This window comes from Salvelinus namaycush, chromosome 34 (genome assembly GCF_016432855.1).
Source record: "Salvelinus namaycush isolate Seneca chromosome 34, SaNama_1.0, whole genome shotgun sequence".
NCBI lineage: Eukaryota > Metazoa > Chordata > Actinopteri > Salmoniformes > Salmonidae > Salvelinus > Salvelinus namaycush.
Window position 1 is genome coordinate 16,521,292 of NC_052340.1, and position 19,518 is coordinate 16,540,809.

The window sequence follows — 19,518 nt, forward strand, 5'->3', positions numbered from 1 at the left end:
AAATCCATTAGGTGTTTTCGCTTGTCAATCACTTCTCCACAATTGATAGTCAACGTGAAGCACCGTTACCCCCCTCCGTCATCTCCTATCACCATCGGGCATTTTATCCAAAGTATATTGATTGCTACTCTGAGTTAACTTAACCTCGGGTCATAAATCGGTTACCCAGTCAATTATAAAGCTGCAAATAAATTGCCAGTCTGTGCTGTCTGATAAGACCACAGATCTAAAAGTGTTGTTTTAGTTTCTTTGCTAAATATGTTTCGTTTTAACTGTAGCATAGGTGTATATAAGCGATATTCAGAGATGTACCCATAACCCAAAATAATAGAAAATACTTGACACGAAATTGCAATTTAACAAAACTGAATTAGCTGTCTAACTTGAATCTCCCCTTGTCAAATAGAGTGATTTTGTCTAACATAAGCTGACAACATGCATCGATTTTCACTCAATTATCGAGAAATGAACTGTTACGTTTTCCGTAAAGTGCGTGTAACTAAAAGACGGACAAAAATTGTGACGTTACAGGCTGTCAGTATTGTCAAACTGAGCTCAAAAGTAAATCAACTGTTACCGAGAACTAGAAAAAGATGGAGGTAAATGTGCAAAATAAAGTCATAGCACTGAAGTAGCCAATCAGAGCCACGTTATCATTAGTGCCATGTAGGCTACACGCAGTAGTCCAAATTGACCAGCAACAGTTGAAAGTGTAATGTTTAGTTTATTTTACAAATCGAGAGTTATAATCAATTGAATAATCTATGATTATGTAGCTACAATATGGCTAACTAAATAGCTATATCACTAACGTTAACGAGTGAATAAAAATGTCACCTGTGTATAGAAGATTTCACTGACTTGGTCTTGTTTTTTTTAGGTACAGTAACGTTAGTGTTATGCTTCAGTTGTCCACTTGTAATCTAGTTAAGCTAACGTTAATAATTTGCCTAAACTAAGACGTGGAAATAGCCAATTACACTAGCTAGCTGCTGTATAGAGTAGACTAATGTCTGGTAATTAGCTAGCTAGCGTTTGTCAGGTAGGCCACATTGGGCTTTGTTAGGCATGATTTTCACGTCAACTGTTAGCCACGAACAAATTTAGATAACATTAGCTAAAGTACGCTACCTGGATAGCGAACACAACTAGAGCACAGATGAATAGGGGAAACCGGTACTTTGCTTACAAGTTAGGTTAATTTAGCTAACGTTACTTTGCACTGGTTCGCCAAGGTAGATAACTATCTAATGTTACTAGGCAATTTTAGTTAGTTTTTGATGTGTTGCCGATAGACAAATGGGATATAGCTAAATGTTAGCTGTCTGATCATTTTAAGTTAACGTTACTCAGTTAACGTTAGCTAGCTTAATTTACCTAGCTCAACAACCACATATAATCGACGAGAGGTGCTCACAAACTTGCTTGCTAGATAGCTATGGTTTGATAGTTAGCTAGCGAGCTTACTAGTTTTCTTTTAGCTAAAGTTAACTAGCTCTTTCGTGTTCAGATAAAATGACAGTTTTACCTTGCGGACGAAGTTATTTTGTTGTAAGAATTCCCTGTGTATCACTCTCTTTTCAAAGCCAATTGAAAACTGTTTCTCGATATCCCGAAGCTAAAAAAAAAAATGAAGTGCGTAAAAGTCAACCCTGTGTCATCTCAAATCGTTAGCTCGCTGCAAACTCACTCGTAATTGGCGCCTAAACTCTGTTGTCGAACCAAAATTCGTTACAAACTGATGCAAGGCATCATGGAACCTCGACATTGGTAAAAAAAAAAATATATATATATATATATATATATATATTCAAAAAGAAGGCCGATGCCAGGCAACCATGAACATAAACAAAAAAAATGGTGCATTCAAGTTAACATTATACTGAATATAAGTAATATTTTGGTCATGATTTGGGATATTTTCATAACATTTTTTAAAACAGAACGCGCCCCGTGACGTATGGGCACTGTTACCTAGAGACGACGGAAGGGTGTTAACAGTACGGGTCAATTTATTATTTTGGATTTGGATTGTATTGGTTGAATAGTCGATAATATGTAAGGAATAATCAACTACGGGCTATGTGTTCTATGGAAAATAATGCTCTAGGTGGATAGTGTGTGCCACGACGCACTAGTGGAGTGGCACTAGCCTTCCAAAGAGTTACATTATTTTCTAGAGAGAATGCATAAGAGAGTTAAAGTCTCAAATTGATTATACCCAATGGTGGAAAAAGTAAACATACCTTAGTAGAAAATGACTCAAGTAAATGTAATCCAGTAAAATACTAATTGAGTAAAAGTCTAAAAGTATTTGCTTTTAAATATACTTAAGTATCGAAAGTACATGTAAAAGTATAAATAATGTCAAATTCCTTATATTAAGCAAACCAGACAGCACCATTTTCTAGTTTATCTATTTATTGATAGCCAGGGGGACACTCCCAACACCTAGACATAATTTACAAACGAAGCATTTGTGTTTAGTGAATCTGCCAGATCAGAGGCAGTAGGGATGAACAGGGTTGTTCTCTTGATAAGTGCGTGAATTGGACCATTTCCTGTCCTAATAAGCATTCAAAATGTTGTCTCTACCTTCTTGCCCTTTGTGCTGTTGTCTGTGCCCAATAATGTTTGTACCCTGTTTTGTGCTGCAGCCATGTTGTCATGTGTTGCTGCCACGCTATGTTGTTGTCTTTGGTCACTTTATGTAGTGTTGTCTCTCTAGTCATGATGTGTGTTTTGTCCTATATTTTTATTTAAAAAAGCAGGTTCTCTTTCCAAGTTTGTTGACAAGGAACTCTCGCGACAGTTATTCACAAAGTCGAGGTACGTCAGCGATATTGGAAAAGGAGTATCTCTGGGTACGTTCCAGAACAGAGCTAGCTTGTATAGCGATCAGTCTATTTGTCTGGTTTTGTCGATAAGTATAATTGTTGAGGAATATATATCACCTTATATGCATGAACTATTAACGGTGGAGCTACTATGGCAACTGGACATGCTTAGTTGTCTGCTAGCAAGTGTGACAACAGTGAAGAAGACTCACCACGCGTTAGCTACAATGCATGTTCCGTAGCAACGACTAACGCTTGTTTGACTAGATATGTACTGTAGCTAGCGTAGCAGCTACGGTTAGTCAGTAACTATCCGCTACTTATTATTTGCTATACACTAATGTTATTGCTAGCTATATGCAGGCTTAACTTAGCTAGCTAGACAACGGAGTTTTATTTTTGACCAGACCAATATCAGCAAGTGATACTTGCAAACTAAGTATCGTTAGCTATGAATAGCTAGCTATTTTGAAACTCTATTTGCTAATTGTATAACAAGCTAATAGTCTGTTTTGTAGCTACATTCACTATTATGTCCAATTTGAATGATCTTTGGAACTCACTGTAAACAGAAGGCTTTTCAAGTACCTATTTTCTGAATACGTCTTTCACATTAGCCACCACAATGAGATTAAAGACATCATTACTCAAGGAACCAGAACATATCCTTTTCAATTGTGTGAATGATAGAAAGATACTACAACAGTGCTTTGACTTGAGTGTTGGTCTTTTCCGTTTAAAAAATATGGACAGTCAGCAATCATGAATTAAAAATCTATTATGAAGTTGTGCCTCTAATAACATACTAGGCCTCCTTAGCTCTGGTCCAGGGGGTTAGTACCCGTTGCTCTAACACCATGGACCAAAGCTAGGGCCTCCTGAGACATATTATATTCAGTACACCTTGCACCACCAGACCTGGGTTCAAATACTATTTGAAAGCGTTCAAATATTTTTTAGTGTTTGCTCTACCCTGCCCGGAGTGCCAGATGGACAGGTTTGCAGTTTTGGGACTATTCTAAAGCTTCATTAAGCCCACTAAGCTCAATCAAGCACAGATAATGTATAGATTTCAAATAGTGTTTGAACCCAAGTCTGACTGGAACCTTTTTACTAAAGGCATGCTTTTTGCAACCTATATGGAGGTGAAAAGATTTTCTTTGTGCTATTTGTGATCACATCTGTGTGTGGATCTCACCTACCTCAATACAAAGAAAGGTGAATACAGGATCTGTGTTCATTAATTTGGCTGAAAGCAACCACTGTGTTTGAGTCTACTGCGGCCACCAACCCTGGACCTGAAGAGTTAGTCTACAGGGTGTGAAAACGTTTGTACCAGTTTAAGGCAAACACACCCGATTCAAGTAATCAAGATGAGATATTTTGCAGCAACCACTGATCTATTTCCACCTTACCATTGTCCTCCTTAACACCTGGACACACAAAGAGCTTGTGAGCTGTGTGGGCAGGACCACTGCAGACGAGTTGTACTCCTGCAGTGAGGACCACCAGATCCAAAGATAGAACCTGCTGACCAGTGAGATCAGCCTGGTGGTGAAGGTGCAGGAGGACCTCTTCCCCATTGACCTGCACTGGTTCCCCAAGACGGTGGGAGGCAAGAAGCAGGCCCAGGCCGAGATCTTTGTGCTCACCAGTACTGACGGCAAGTCACAGAAGGGCCCAATAATGATTTTCTCGTAAGAGACTTTGATAACCAAAAAGTGCTATCTGAAACATGTTTACGACACCGTTAACATAGAAAATAAATGCTGAATTTTAAAACAATGATACTTTATCACATTATTCAACAAGACAGATTGATATTGAATTAGGTAGGTGAAAGAGGATATGAGTCCCAAGGTACATAACTGCATAGTTTGTGTGAAATGTCTCTGGTTGACAAGCTCTTTGTGTGTCCAGGTGTTAAGTGGTATACTACGAAGCAAGTTTGATCTACTCAGGCTTTTATAAAGCTAGCCATCTTCAGTTAGCTGCACATTCCAGGTCAGGCTTCAGCCGTACTACGGCGGTGGATATTGCTCATCCGCCTGCCGCTGACTCGAACAGGTATGTCGCACGTGGTTACTCGAACGTCGAGCTCTTTGAGACAATGCTGAAACATTAATCCATGGGCGAGTCAGTGACACATTTAAATTTGTGCCGAAATCAAAATGAAAGAAAAAATATCTTGCAAATTCAGCAGGCTATGGTGTGAAATAGCTTTTTAGTAGTGCCATCTTTATTTTATTACTTATCGTTAATGTCGGCTTTGGTGTTTGCTAATTTATTACATTTAAAACTGAAATATTATATTTACAATCGTGGCCAAAAGTTTTGAGAATGACACAAATATTAATTTTCACAAAGTCTGCTGCCTCAGTTTGTATGATGGCAATTTGTATATACTCCAGAATGTTATGAAGAGTGATCAGATGAATTGCAATTAATTGCAAAGTCCCTCTTTGCCATGCAAATGAACTGAATCCCCCAAAAACATTTCCACTGCATTTCAGCCCTGCCACAAAAGGACCAGCTGATATCATGGTGTGAGGTGTGAGTGTTGACGAGGACAAGGCTGGAGATCACTCTGTCATGCTGATTGAGTTCGAATAACAGACTGGAAGCTTCAAAAGGAGGGTGGTGCTTGGAATAATTGTTCTTCCTCTGTCAACCATGGTTACCTGCAAGGAAACATGTGCCGTCATCATTGCTTTGCACAAAAAGGGCTTCACAGGCAAGGATATTGCTGCCAGTAAGATTGCACCTAAATCAACCATTTATCGTGTCATCAATAACTTCAGGGAGAGGGTTCAATTGTTGTGAAGAAGGCTTCAGGGCACCCAAGAAAGTCCAGCAAGCGCCAGGATCGTCTTCTAAAGTTGATTCAGCTGCGGGATCGGGACACCACCAATACAGAGCTTGCTCAGGAATGGCAGCAGGCAGGTGTGAGTGCATCTGCATGCACAGTGATGCAAAGACTTTTGGAGGATAGCCTGGTGTCAAGAAGGGCAGCAAAAAAGCCACTTCTCTCCGGGAAAAACATCAGGGACAGACTGATATTCTGCAAAAGGTACAGGAATTGGACTGCTGAGGACTGGGGTAAAGTCATTTTCTCTGATGAATCCCCTTTCCGATTGTTTGGGGCATCCGGAAAAAAGCTTGTCCGGAGAAGACAAGGTGAGCGCTACCATCAGTCCTGTGTCATGCCAACAGTAAAGCATCCTGAGACCATTCATGTGTGGGGTTGCTTCTCAGCCAAGGGAGTGGGCTCACTCACATTTTTGCTTAAGAACACAGCCATGAATAAAGAATGGTACCAACACATCCTCCGAGAGCAACTTTTTCCAACCATCCAGGAACAGTTTGGTGATGAACAATGCCTTTTCCAGCATGATGGAGCACCTTGCCATAAGGCAAAAGTGATAACTAAGTGGCTCGGGGAACAAAACATTGATATTTTGGGTCCATGGCCAGTAAACTCCCCAGACCTTAATCCCATTGAGAACTTGTGGTCAATCCTCAAGAGGCGGGTGGACAAACAAAAACCCACAAATTCTGACTAACTCCAAGCATTGATTATGCAAGAATGGGCTGCCATCAGTCAGGATGTGGCCCAGAAGTTAATTGACAGCATGCCAGGGCGGATTGCAGATGTCTTGAAAAGAAGGGTCAACACTGCAAATATTGACTCTTTGCATCAACTTCATGTAATTGTCAATAAAAGCCATTGACACTTATGAAATGCTTGTAATTATACTTCAGTATTCCATAGTAACAACTGACAAAAATATCTAAAGACACTGAAGCAACAAACTTTGTGAAAATTAATATTTGTGTCATTCTCAAAACTTTTGGCCACGACTGTACATAAGTATTCAGACCCTTTACTCAGTACTTTGTTGAAGCACCTTTGGCAGCGATTACAGCCTTGAGTCTTATTGGGTATGATGCTATAAGCTTGGCACACCTGTATTCAGGGAGTTTCTCCCATTCTTCTCTGCATATCCTCTCAAGCTCTGTCAGGTTGGATGGGGAGCGTTGCTGCACAGCTATTTTCAGGTCTCTCTAGAGATGTTCAATCGGGTTCAAGTCCAGGCTCTGGCTGGGCCACTCAAGGACATTCAGAGACTTGTACCGAAGCCACTCCTGCATTGTCTTGGCTGTGTGCCTAGGGTCGTTTGTAGGTGAACCTTCACCCTAATCTGAGGTCCTGAGCGCTCTGGAGCAGGTTTTCATCAAGGGTCTCTCTGTACTTTGCTCCGTTCATCTTTGCCTCGATCCTGACTAGTCTTCCAGTCCCTGCCGCTGAAAAACATCCCCACAGCATGATGCTGCCACCAACATGCTTCACCGTAAGGATGGTGCCAGTGACGCTTGGCATTCAGGCCAAAGAGTTGTCTTGGTTTTATCAGACCAGAGAATCTTGTTTCTCATGGTCAGAGTCTTTAGGTGCCTTTTGGCAAACTACAAGTGGGCTGTCATGTGCCTTTTACTGAGGAGCAGGTTCCGTCTGGCCACTCTAGCATAAAGTCCTGATTGGTGGAGTGCTGCAGAGATGGTTGACCTTCTGGAAGGTTCTCCCATCTCCACAGAGGAACTCTAGAGCTCTGTCAGATTGACCATCGGCTTCTTGGTCACCTCACTGACAAGGCCCTTCTCCCCCGATTTCTCAGTTTGGCGTGGCGGCCAGCTCTAGGAAGAGTCCCCAGATCTGTGCCTCGACACAATCCTGTCTCGGAGCTCTACGGACAATTCCTTCGACCTCATTGCTCGGTTTTTGCTCTGACATGCACTGTCAACTGTGGGACCTTATATAGACAGATGTGTGCCTTTCCAAATCATATCCAATCAATTGAATTTACCACAGGTGGACTAAATCAAGTTGTAGAAACATCTCAAGGATGTTCACTGGAAACAGGATGCACCTGAGCTCAGTTTCGAGTCTCATAGCAAAGGGTCTGAATACTTATGTATGTAAGGTATTTCTGGTTTTTGTTTTTAATAAATTTGCAAACATTTCTAAAAACGTGTTTTCGCTTTGTCATTATTGGGTATTGTGTATAATAGATTGATGAGGAAATAGTTTTATTTAATCAATTTCAGAATAAGGCTGTAACGTAACAAAATGTGGAAAAAGTAAAGGGGTCTGAATACTTTCTGAAGGCACTGTATTTATAATCCATACAAGGGTTTGGGAGTCTCTAACCCTGGCAATTTGACTGTTAAACTCATGGGTACACTAACAATGGCTTCCTGTCTTGACTTGAATGGGAACTGCCATCTATGGATTATACTGTATGTCTATGGTTGGTTGCGGCTGTCGGTTTGCCTTCTTTCAATCACGTGAAAAACGTACAGTTTGGAAAGCAAATGCTGTCTACTAAATATGTAATGCAATATATATTTTAACATTACTGTTTTTTTACACGCAAAAAAACATTTGAATAAAATATTTGATCTGCCGTCTTCCTCAGATGAAGAGGATGATGACACAATCTTTGCGAGAGGGATGGTATCTGATTTATGGGCCTCAACTCATGGCTCAGACACTTCATTCAGGATAAATGGAGTTAGCCCTGAGTTAGCCTGCCCGGATCAGGTTAGTTCTGAAGGATTCATTGTCATAGAAATGTACCTGGCTAAATGGTTAGCCACCTTCGTGGTTCCGGTTATCCCAAGTTGAACTCAGAGATGACAAAAGTTACCTCGCTAAGTCCTCAAACCTGATTCATAGCAGAGGGCTCTGTCTATATCAGCTCTAAACACACAGAGTGGAGATGTGCGGAGATGGCAGGCGACGTGTGGTCACAATGTTAATGGCAGTGTAGGGTTGCATAAACACACCCACAAACTGAAGCAACAATTTTCCCTGGCAGACCATGTAGTCATGAAAATGTTTGCATCTGTCTTTCTGGTACAGAATGATTATAGTCATCATATAGGTAATATTGTCACAATCGACTACTTTTTAGAGCAAGTCATTGGTCTACTCTATGGAGAGGCTGTGTATATGTTTTTAGTGTACTAGTCCTATATCCTAATGCACAGCAACCTCAAAATGTTGGGGTGGATTGCAAAATAGTCCACTGCAGCATGTAACGGCATATTTTTCTGTTTTTAATGTCAGTGAAACTTCACATTGCTATGAAATGGTTAAATAGAAACCACAGATGTATAGCTTTGGTGGGTGGGGAAAATCTATAGTAACTTTTGTGGCTTTCTCCAACCTCATTTGGTGCGTGGGCCTCTGTCTGAGGCGATATGTCAAAAATGGTTTTGGTTCATAGTACTGACAGACATAGAGCAAATGCTGGTAGCAGTTTGAATGTGGTGTTTAACAGTCGGGTCTTTAATAGAATTGACATTTTTAAAAGGCTATTTTAATTCTAAGCGTCCTTTTAATACAGCATGGTCATATACACACTACCTGTTTTTCTGCGTCGGCGACATTCACATTTGTTAGGACATCCAAATATAGAAACGGGAGAGAGCAGCATCATGCTGATTTGCAGTTTTAGGCAACCAGAAATTACATAGAACACTCTGTATTTTTTAATACGCACCGCCACAAAGTATATGGTAGGCTAGTGTCTTTGATAACTGTCTCCATGCCTGATCGCTCCCCGTCTCTAGCAGATAGGAAACTGTTTAATTTAAGCAGCAGAGAGACTTTGCTTTCATTCTTCCGTTTTGTGTAAGAAACGTGTCTTCGGGAGGTAGCTACCAACCAGGACAGTGGAGCAAAAGGCATTATGTATTGGAACCTGACTCCATGGGTTACAATTCTGTATGTTTATCTCAGTTTGTTTGTTTATGTGTGAGGCCGAGTGCCTATATTCTTGGTCTTTTGTATTTATTAACTCTCCTCACATCATGCCGTATGCTTTTATCGTGCCTTTTGACTGTTTGTTGCCCCTTAAGTGAGATTTAGAAATGGAGAGACAGTTTAGACAGTATATTTCCTTCATATCTAATGTCTTCTACCTGTCGGTTCTGTTGTCCGTCTGTAGGTAAGTTCCACCTGGCCTGTAAGATGGGCCGTATTGAGAAGAGTGCGGAGGCCCACAAAGGAGCTGTATTAGCCGGGAGATGGAACTACGACGGGACCACTCTCATCACAGGTGAGGGATACACAGGGTAATAAACACACACAACACACACAACAAGAATACTAAAATGTAATACGCTGCTCAGTAACAAGTTTGTTATAATTGCCGCAGGTTGTAACTCAGATTGTTGATGTTGTTTCCTCAGCTGGGGAGGATGGGCACGTCAAGATCTGGTCTAAGAGTGGCATGCTGAGGTCCACCTTGGCCAGGTAAGATTACTAGGAAAAAAAGTTTCAAACTATCCTTTCAAACACTCAGCTCAGAAATGACTGTATTTCAAAACAAATTTGGAGTGCAGCAGACTCGTAGTGCATAGCCACACTTTGTTTTGAAACAAATGCAGCCACCAATATTGTCCCTTTTAACAATTTCCTGTTTTGTCAGAATGGGGCCCTGTAGTTTTTGTGGTGCAGTTGCTCCACAGTGTAGAGCCAGCATTGCACTCTCTCTGTGTGAAGAGGTGTATGTGAGTGTGTGTGTGTGTGTATGCTAATCTTCCAGCCCAGTGTTGTCAGCATGGTTCGGCTGGCGCCTAGCCGAACTGAACAACTGTGCTCGCATACTCCCTTAAAAGACCTTTGCGACAATAGTTCTGTTTGTCTTTCTTCATATGCCATAGCCAGTATACGCTTCCTCAAAATAGTCAGAATTACTCCCACGATAACTCAAGAAATCTGTAATTATTTTGACGTATATTCCAAGGACATTTTAGTCGCGCAATTTTACATCTAACTAAGATGTTTGGTGCAGTATTTCTCAAATGAAAAAATGTGCATGAAAACGAATGACAACAAATACTTAATTGAAGAATCCCTACTGTTGACAAATCAACGAGGCATAGACTTCGTCTACTGACTTCGGCTTGCCTCAAGGAAAAAATGTTGTGTGCACGAACAGTCGAAAAAACCCTTGCTGAAGACCAAATCGAACTTAAACGTCCCAAAATGTCATCGTAATATATGCACAAACTCTTTTGGATGGGAAGCATGTGGACGCCTGTTGGTGCTGTGTGGTTAGCACTAACATGTCAGGTCATGTACTGTACCATTGCTGAACTCAGATCAGCCATGTCCCTGTCTGTAAAGTCACCTACAGGTGGTTCTGTTACTCTCTAACAGAACCAGTCCATGTACTGAATGTGCTTTTACACACAACATGTATATTGATATTGGCTTTCACTGAATTAATCACTGTACTTATTGAATTAATCACTGAACTAATTTTGAAACCTCAATTTGGAACTAGGATGTTATTTCACTATCCATGTGTGAATGAGGATGCACGGTATTAATCATAGGGGCTGAGTGTGTCACCCTGGTGCTTTCTCAAGCCGTCGGTAGTTCTCTCACACTCTGGTGTGCCCAGTCAGAGGACCTGCTGCTGCTGTGGCTTGGGCCGGGCCTTGGACAGTTGTAATGAGGTCAAACCCATGAACACAGCCACGTGAGTTACAGAGAGAGACAGCACTGGTGGACATTTTGTAAACATAAGGCAACACACAGCCTCCAATTATATTCTCACACACAGACCGCAGTGTTCATTAAGGCCCCTTCTGCTTTGGAGGGCACCTCACTGGATGAAAGAGAGAGAGAGAGAGAAAGGGATCTGATGAAAAGGGAAAAGACTTGTCACAGAGGGGGACAATACTGTTCATGTGTATTCAGGGAGCCCTTCCCTCTGTGCCATGACACGAAAGTTTCTCTGCTTAAACTGAGCTTTTGGTTGACGCCAAGTGGAGCATGATGCGCTGCCATTAGACAGCTCTGGGAACAGAGGTTATATAGTAACCTAGATAATGTCGTCACCGTACATATCGATAGACTCATACAGTTTGAAGCACTACAGGATATGCCTCATGTTCTTACAATTTTTTGACTTTCACATTTACTTCCACAGTCGGGATTTGTGTTTGTGCGTACAGTCTGTGTCTGTGTGTATTTGAAACTGCTGTAAACTATGCCGGTGCGATGATCTGAAAGATGGCCTTTGTGTTAACAGTGATTTAGTCCAGCCAGATGATTTAAGATGACAATCTGGCAGAGAGAGAGAAGTGTGTGTGTGTGTGTGTGTGTGTGTGTGTGTGTGTGTGTGTGTGTGTGTGTGTGTGTGTGTGTGTGTGTGTGTGTGTGTGTGTGTGTGTGTGTGTGTGTGTGTGTGTGTGTGTGTGTGTGTGTGTGTGTGTGTGTGTTGGACTATTAGGGTATAATGCTGCTGGATACATTTGAAAATGCAGCCAATCCTCCAGTTCCATTTTTATTAAAAGCATCATAAAGGTTTATTGGAGTGGAGTTTTATTAAAATCTATAAAAAAGACTCTTAATGATAAATCTCTCTATCCAGTACTCACATACAGATGGGTCTCTTATTAATTGATTCATTGTGCCATTTGAAATATCTTCAGTGTTCTCAACATTTCGGCGTTGATGTGGATGCATTCTGCCAAATGAACGGGCTCTATTTCTCCCTGTTTAATGTGTCCGTCTGTGCTGTTGTTGTGAACCATGGCATTGACTGGACAGGCTTGAGAGGGAGTGAGCTGCACAGCCGCTGTTGCACGTACAGATTTGTAGAGCGCATGGAGGAACTGGTGGTGTCACCTAACAGGTGTAGACACCTCATCCACACTGCAGATGCATCTGTGCAGGTGCTGCTCCCCCTTATGCAGACACACATACACACAGACACATACATACACACATACACATACACACACTGCAGGAGACACAGGTACAGCTGGGGGCCGTTGTTGTGAGTCTTGAGTGCGATGATGTAACCGCGTCCCATTTGTGTGGGAGAGGGGGAGAAAGAGAGAGGGAGGAGAGGAGGGGGTGGATAGGGGGAGGAGGGGGGGCAGAGAGAACTCGTCTCAGCCGTCTCTCATTGTCAGCCCGCAATCATGTGACCTCTTGGCATTTGTGAGAAACCGCAAGCACCTGGAGCAGGGTTAAATGTCAGCCTGCCACACACACACACACACACACACACACACACACACACACACACACACACACACACACACCACATGGTTTAGGCAGGTTTCTCTTAACGCTCAGCTGTCTTGCTGTGACACACAGCCAGGTCTGCAGGATTGAAGCAAGCTTTGCATGCTAAATCCCATTCCTACAGGCTGTACGAAGTGAACACTCAGAGTAAATATGACACTGCTGTGGTGTAGAAATTAGAAATGCAATCTCCTCCAGCTACTGCAGTGTCTCCGTCTCTGTGTTTGTAAGGCATACCAAGCACTTATCCCTATTTGATAAGGACTGCCTTCGAGGCAAACGCTATGTGATAGCTAGTCAATGCTCTGATGAAACCAGAGTCAACTAACTAGTGGATCTTCTACTGACAGAATGACTTTATTATATGTAACGCTGTTTGAGGAGGAGATGCAACTGTGAAATGGCCTTAAACAAGTTTCAGTTTTCATAATTTTCATAATTTTTAATGGTTGTGTTATGAAAATACTATTATAAAAGTTATTGTTTAATCACATGAACATTGTTCAGCAGTGTGATTCCTCACCTCTCCTGGTGTGTGTGTGTGTGTGTGTGTGTGTGTGTGTGTGTGTGTGTGTGTGTGTGTGTGTGTGTGCGCGCCTCTCTCTCTCTCAGGGTCTCCTGTATACTCGGTGGCCTGGAGCCCGTACTCTGATAGGATCCTGTACACATCAGGCAGACTGCTGATAATTAGGCCCCTGCAACCCAGTGCTAAGGTCCTACAGGTACTGTGTGTGTGTGTGGGGATTGAAGACCTCGCACTACAGTGAGTATTTTCCTTGTTCATGTGCATTTGTTTATTGTTCTTTTTGGCACTGAATTGTGCCTGGGACCCTGAGTAAACACCAGAGGGTTTAGTGTTCCCCCCCTTCACCCCTCTCACCTCACCACTCCTTCACTCCCCCCTCCCCCTGAGCAGAGCAACAGCTGGCTGTGTATGGAGAAGCCCCCTGCACAACTCTGTGACCCCTGCAATCCCCCCCATCCCCCAACTCCTATAACCCCCTCACCTCATCCCCCTGCTCCCTATGGGAGAGACAGACCCGTGGGAGGGAGAGGGGTTTGGGGGGGGGGGGGGAGATCAGGAGTTGTAGTGATAACCTTCACATGGCAGGAGGAGAAAGGAGATAATGACTGAGTTGACTCCTCTTGTCCTCCTTTTATGGCACGTGCCTCTGGTTATCTGTTGGTCGATACATCTCATGAGCATTGACGTGTGTGACTGTCCAACCTTTCCTGACTTTTTTGAAGGGGAAACTATTCTGAAGATTTTTCCCAGTCCCATTCAGTATGCTGAACAATAAGCAGCACATCAGGATGTGTCAGTAAGTCACTTGGCGAACGCTGGGGTGTGTGAGTTAGTTAGTGTGTGTGTATAACAGAGATGTAATGGGGTCTCTGACGGGGTCGTGTGTGTGATCTCGTCCCCGTGGCGACCTGTGAAGGCTCTGCCCTGTTTCCAATTAGAGCCAAGTACACACTATTACATTAACACAGAGCAGACTGGGAGGCTGTCAGAGAGAGCACCTCGCTCGACCTTCAGCTCTAGCTCTCTCTCTTCTTGTCCTCTATGCTCTTTCTGATAAGAACTCTCTCCTCTCCCCTGTATTTGCTTTATCATGTCTCCTGTGTGTGAACTCTCCCTGCAGTCTTCTCCTGCTTGTCCTTGACAACAAAAAAACTCAGTCATATTAGCCTGCAGCCCAGCGGGTAGTATATTGATATGGACCTGGGCCCCCCTCTCTCATTCAACCACTCTCCCCTTCTCCCCATCTCGCCCCCCCCCCCCCCCCCCTTCTCCTCTCTCTCTTTTTTTCCCTCCCTCTGTCTCTCAGGTGTGGGACAGAGCCTGGGACTGGTTAACTGAGGTGCGATCCTGATTGTATTGGTTGTGTTTGGAGAATATCCCTGCTCTTGCATAAACATCTGCTCTCTCTCTGCTCTCTCCCTTGTTCCTCGCTCCCTCCCTCCCTTCCTCTCCCCAGTGGGAGTCCCATGATGGGATCATTCTGAAGGTGGACTGGAACTCTGGGAATGACCTGATACTGTCAAGTGGAGAGGACTGTAAATACAAGGTCAAGTGTGTCCCGTGATCCAAAAATGATTATCTATGTTATAACGTGTGCATCACACAGTCGCAACACTGTGTAATTGACCCTGTTCCTTCTCCCACCCCTCTCTCGCTCGCTCCCCCTCATTCCGTCATCTCCCTCCTTCTCTCTCTCTCTCAGGTGTGGGACAGCTATGGTCGTCTGCTCTACACGTCCTCGTCACATGACTACCCTGTGACCTCCATGTCCTGGTCTCCGGATGGGGAGGTGTTCACAGTGGACTCCTTCAACAGCCTGCATCTCTGTGACAAGCCCGGGGTAAGGGCTCCCCTCACACCCCACCCCCCTGTCCTCTGCCAATCCCTCATACACCTCTAGGTACTGTCACTGTTTGTGCTTTTCAGTGTGACAAACCAGGTTCTGTAAGAGGTCCTCTGTCTCTTCCCTAGTGTGTGGAAATAGATGGTGAATGCATGGTGTGAGTCTCTCTGTATACCTCCCTCACTAGTCCCTGTCACATGTTCGTATTAATACCTGGTGCTGATAGTGCTGTTGATAGTAAGTGGACTTGTAATGAGAGTGGCCCGAGGGGGTGTGGTATATGGCCAATATACCATGGCTAAGGGCTGTTCTTAGGCACGACACAACGCAGAGGTATATTAGCCGTGGTATATTGACCATATATCACAAACCCCCGATGTTCCTTATTGCTATTATAAACTGGTTACCAACCTAATTAGAGCAGTAAAAATACATGTTTTGTTATACCCGTGGTATACGGTCTAATATACCATGGCTGTCAGCCAATCAGTATTCAGGGCTCAAATCGGCCAGTTTGTAATTGTTGTTTTGTTATTCTTCAGCGTATGGCCAGAAACAACATGTGGAGTCTCAGCTGGGTTTATTGTTTAGTTAGAATAGAAATGTCAGTGTATTGTTCTATGAGACGTGGCCTAATGAAAACAAACAGCACAGGGCTCTGGTCCTCTGTACTGATCACCACGTATTTCATGCTACAGTGTACATTTTGATCTAATTAGGATCAAATTGCGTTTTTTTTTGTTGCACCGAACAAATGGTCTGGAGTGAGACTCTGAGCCAACGCAGATGTCTACACAACACCGAGGTTATGAAAGAGTTTGTGTGTGTGTGTGTGTGCGTGCGTGCGTGCGTGCGTGCGTGCGTGCGTGCGTGCGTGCGTGCAAACACTATGTGTTTGAGTTTGTGTGTGTATTCAAGGGTATTCTCTTTCACTTGTCTAGTTGTTACAGATCAGTGTGGATGAAGGAAAGTAGATGTGAAGAGGACAGAAGCCATCTTGGTCTTCTGAGTTGAACCCTCAGTAGGACGCTATCCAGTCAAAGCCTGTTGCTAGCTTTTGGGGATTACGAGTCAGAAACAAGATTGCAGCAAGAGTACAGTAATAAGCACTATCTTCGTTTCACACTGTAAATATTGCTTGTTTTTTTGAGTACACAAATCCAAGAAGATTATTTGGACTACTGAGACCACAGAAACTCTGTGAGTGGGTGTAATTGTGTCGAATAAGGAACCTAAATCACCTTTCTTCACAATGACAATTGTGTCTCTGTGTAATGAGTTTGTTGACGTTGCTAGTCTGTCTGTCATTGCGCCACTCTGTGTCTTGTGGTGGGGTTGACTGAGGCTCTCTCTCTCTCTCGCTCTCTGATGATGATGATGCGTACAGTAACTCTAACTAACTGGGGTAAGGGTCTGTTTACCTTCAGCACCTCCTCAGCTCCTCCCAGGCCACAGAGAGAGAGTGTAGTGTATACTGTAGCCCGGCCCTGGCCCGCCGTGGGAGGGTTGCTCAACACCATGGAGAAGAAGACTGAGGAAGAAGAGAAACAAAGAGAAAAGGCCACTCAGAAGTCACTTCGTGACTCCTCCTTGATGAGCTGATGAATCTGATCCCGTGTTCCATCGGCCCAGCGGGCCTTGCTTTCAGTCTCATGCACATTTGGTGTGTATGTTGAGTTACAGTACATGCATGGTAACTGTTGCATCCTTGCCTGTATCTGGCTGTAGTTGGGCTGCGGTGCAGAAGGAGTTAAGCACAGTGAGGAATCTTTGCTGTTACTACCGTGACTAATGTGCAGGAGTTTCATTCTGTATCTGGTACAATGAAACCTTGCACTTTACAGAGCGCTGCCTCAGCAGGAGTGGCCCAGCGCGTTTAACCCCTAACCTCCAGCAAGACCCCCCCCCCCCCCCCCCCCCCCCCCCCCGGGACAGATGAAGCACATTACCCCCCTCATTATCACAGGGCTGGGAGAAGGGGGAATACCCCATTACAAACACGCGCGCACTACACGCACAGATACTGAGCCACACAGATGAACCGATACGGACACACGTGTTGGGGCTAGTCTCAATGTCAGCCCTGGGCTGAACTTGATCATTTTTTCTCATGGGCTTTTTTTATGGATTGTTGATTATTTGGAAATATGGTGTTCTATTGGCTTGAATAAGGATCTTGTAAGTCCCCACCCCCTCTCCTCTTTAGGCATGGCTGACGTTGGATTCTGGCACTTTAACTGGATTTGAGCACAAGAAGTGAGTCTGTCTGTGGATATGTGTGTGTGTGTGCTTGCGTGCGTGCGTGCGTGCATCCGTACATGCACTCCAATGTGCCTGCGAGACAGCAGTCTATTTACAAGGCACTGCAGCTGGTGTCTAGCGTCTGGACTCTGTCACGATCCCTGACACTGTGACACTCACTAACAAGTGTGACTCGTGCCCTCTCTCCTTCCCTCCCCCTCTCTCTTTCTTTTGCCTTCCCTCTCTCTCCCCCTTTCTCCCCTCTCTCTCCCCCTTTCTCCCCTCTCTCCCTCCCCTTTCTCCCTCACTTCTCTCTTCTTTTTCTCTGTCTTTCCTTCTCATCTGCAGATCGGTACACAGACACTATCATAGACCCTATTAGTGTGTGTGTGTGTGTGTGTGTGTGTGTGTGACTGTGTGTGTGACTGTGCTAGTATGTGTGACTGTGCTTGTATGTGTGTGTGTTCGACTAAGTTGTCAGAATAGCAAATACAGACTGATGATGCTATGACATGACGGTAAGACGGTAGACGGTAGACTCTTCCAAACCATCCATCCAGAAACCCCCACTCGAGCTTACTAAAAAACCGAACACACACACATCAGACTCCGTGTTCTGTCCCATGTTGGGTCTTGTTTCAGGCCTTAATTGAAATGGCCAGAACAATCGTTGGGCTATTAATACCTGCTGTTCCCGCGATGTGGTCGGGACTGAAAACGTGGCCCAGCTCTGGCCCAGTCCAGCAACCAGGAACACTTCACTCCACTAATTAGCCAAAACCAATGGCTGGCCTGCTATAGAAAGCCTATACTTAATCAGGAGCGGCTGATGTCTTCTTAAAGCTGCTATTTGCCCATCTATTTGACCTCATCTGAAACAGCGCTGTTACATGTAATGACATGAAGTCAGAATGTATCCTAAATCTGTTTCCTACCACCTGACACACACACAACGCACACACACACTGGAAAAAGGAAAGTCTGAGGCTCCCTCTCCACACCCATAACATCTGCCTGCCCCACTCACACAGCCATAACATCTGCCTGCCCCACTCACACAGCCATAACATCTGCCTGCCCCACTCACACAGCCATAGGAGATAAGTCGTCAGATGTATAGCTCACGATTGCAGTGTTGTTCTGAAGAGGAGGGGGTCATGATTTGGAGTGTAAAACCACTGGTATCTGGTGTAATGCAGATTTATATTTTGTGCGACACGCAAAAGGTCCCAAATCAATGTGATCAATGATTTATTGATTTAATGTCTCCAGCTGTGATTTTTCTGCCTGATAAGATTTCAGTGTGTTGGCTCACATAACTACACAGAAAACACTCCATACAATGGGTTCTGATAGCGTTTGGAAACGTTGTAGGAGGGGTTTTAGTGTAACATGGTGTGATGTGGAGAATCCTATGAGGTCAGGGTCAGTCTAGTCTCATTCCTCTCCTCAGTTTCACAGTGTTTAATAGTCACATGTACAGGGTTGCAGGTGTGATTGCAGGGTACAGTGAATATTTTAGTCGCCGAGCTCCAACATGCAGGATTAAGTTAAATAAAATAATGAAAATGGTAATAAATAAATAAAAAATAAATAGAAATAACACTATATACATCATAACTGTAGCATTGATGAAAAAAATAAATGTCCATTAGGGTGAAAAGAGTGTTTAGGGGGTGGGGGAGGGGTGACCATAGGGGGAACAGCATGGCCATTGAGAGTGTGTGGGGACCAAGTGAAATAAAAACAATACCAATTATTATAATCAAATCTAGAATATACAGTACATATTAACAACTGCAACAGTGATGAGTGTCGTTGGGGTGGGGGCAGAGTAAAAGTCAGTTGGGGGGGGTGGGGGTATGCATAGGGAGAGCAGCATTTAAGGTAAGTGACCATTGATGGGGTGTGGGGGGGAAATGTCAATAGGGGGTGTAGCAGGGGGGAGGGGGGAGCAGGT

The 19,518-nt window shown here is 43.7% G+C and overlaps 1 pseudogene; it reads left to right on the forward strand.

Annotated features, from left to right (window-relative positions):
• The first annotated feature begins 3,976 nt into the window (after positions 1-3,976).
• Positions 3,977-19,518, forward strand: part of LOC120029236 — a 66,520-nt pseudogene continuing 50,978 nt past the window's right edge.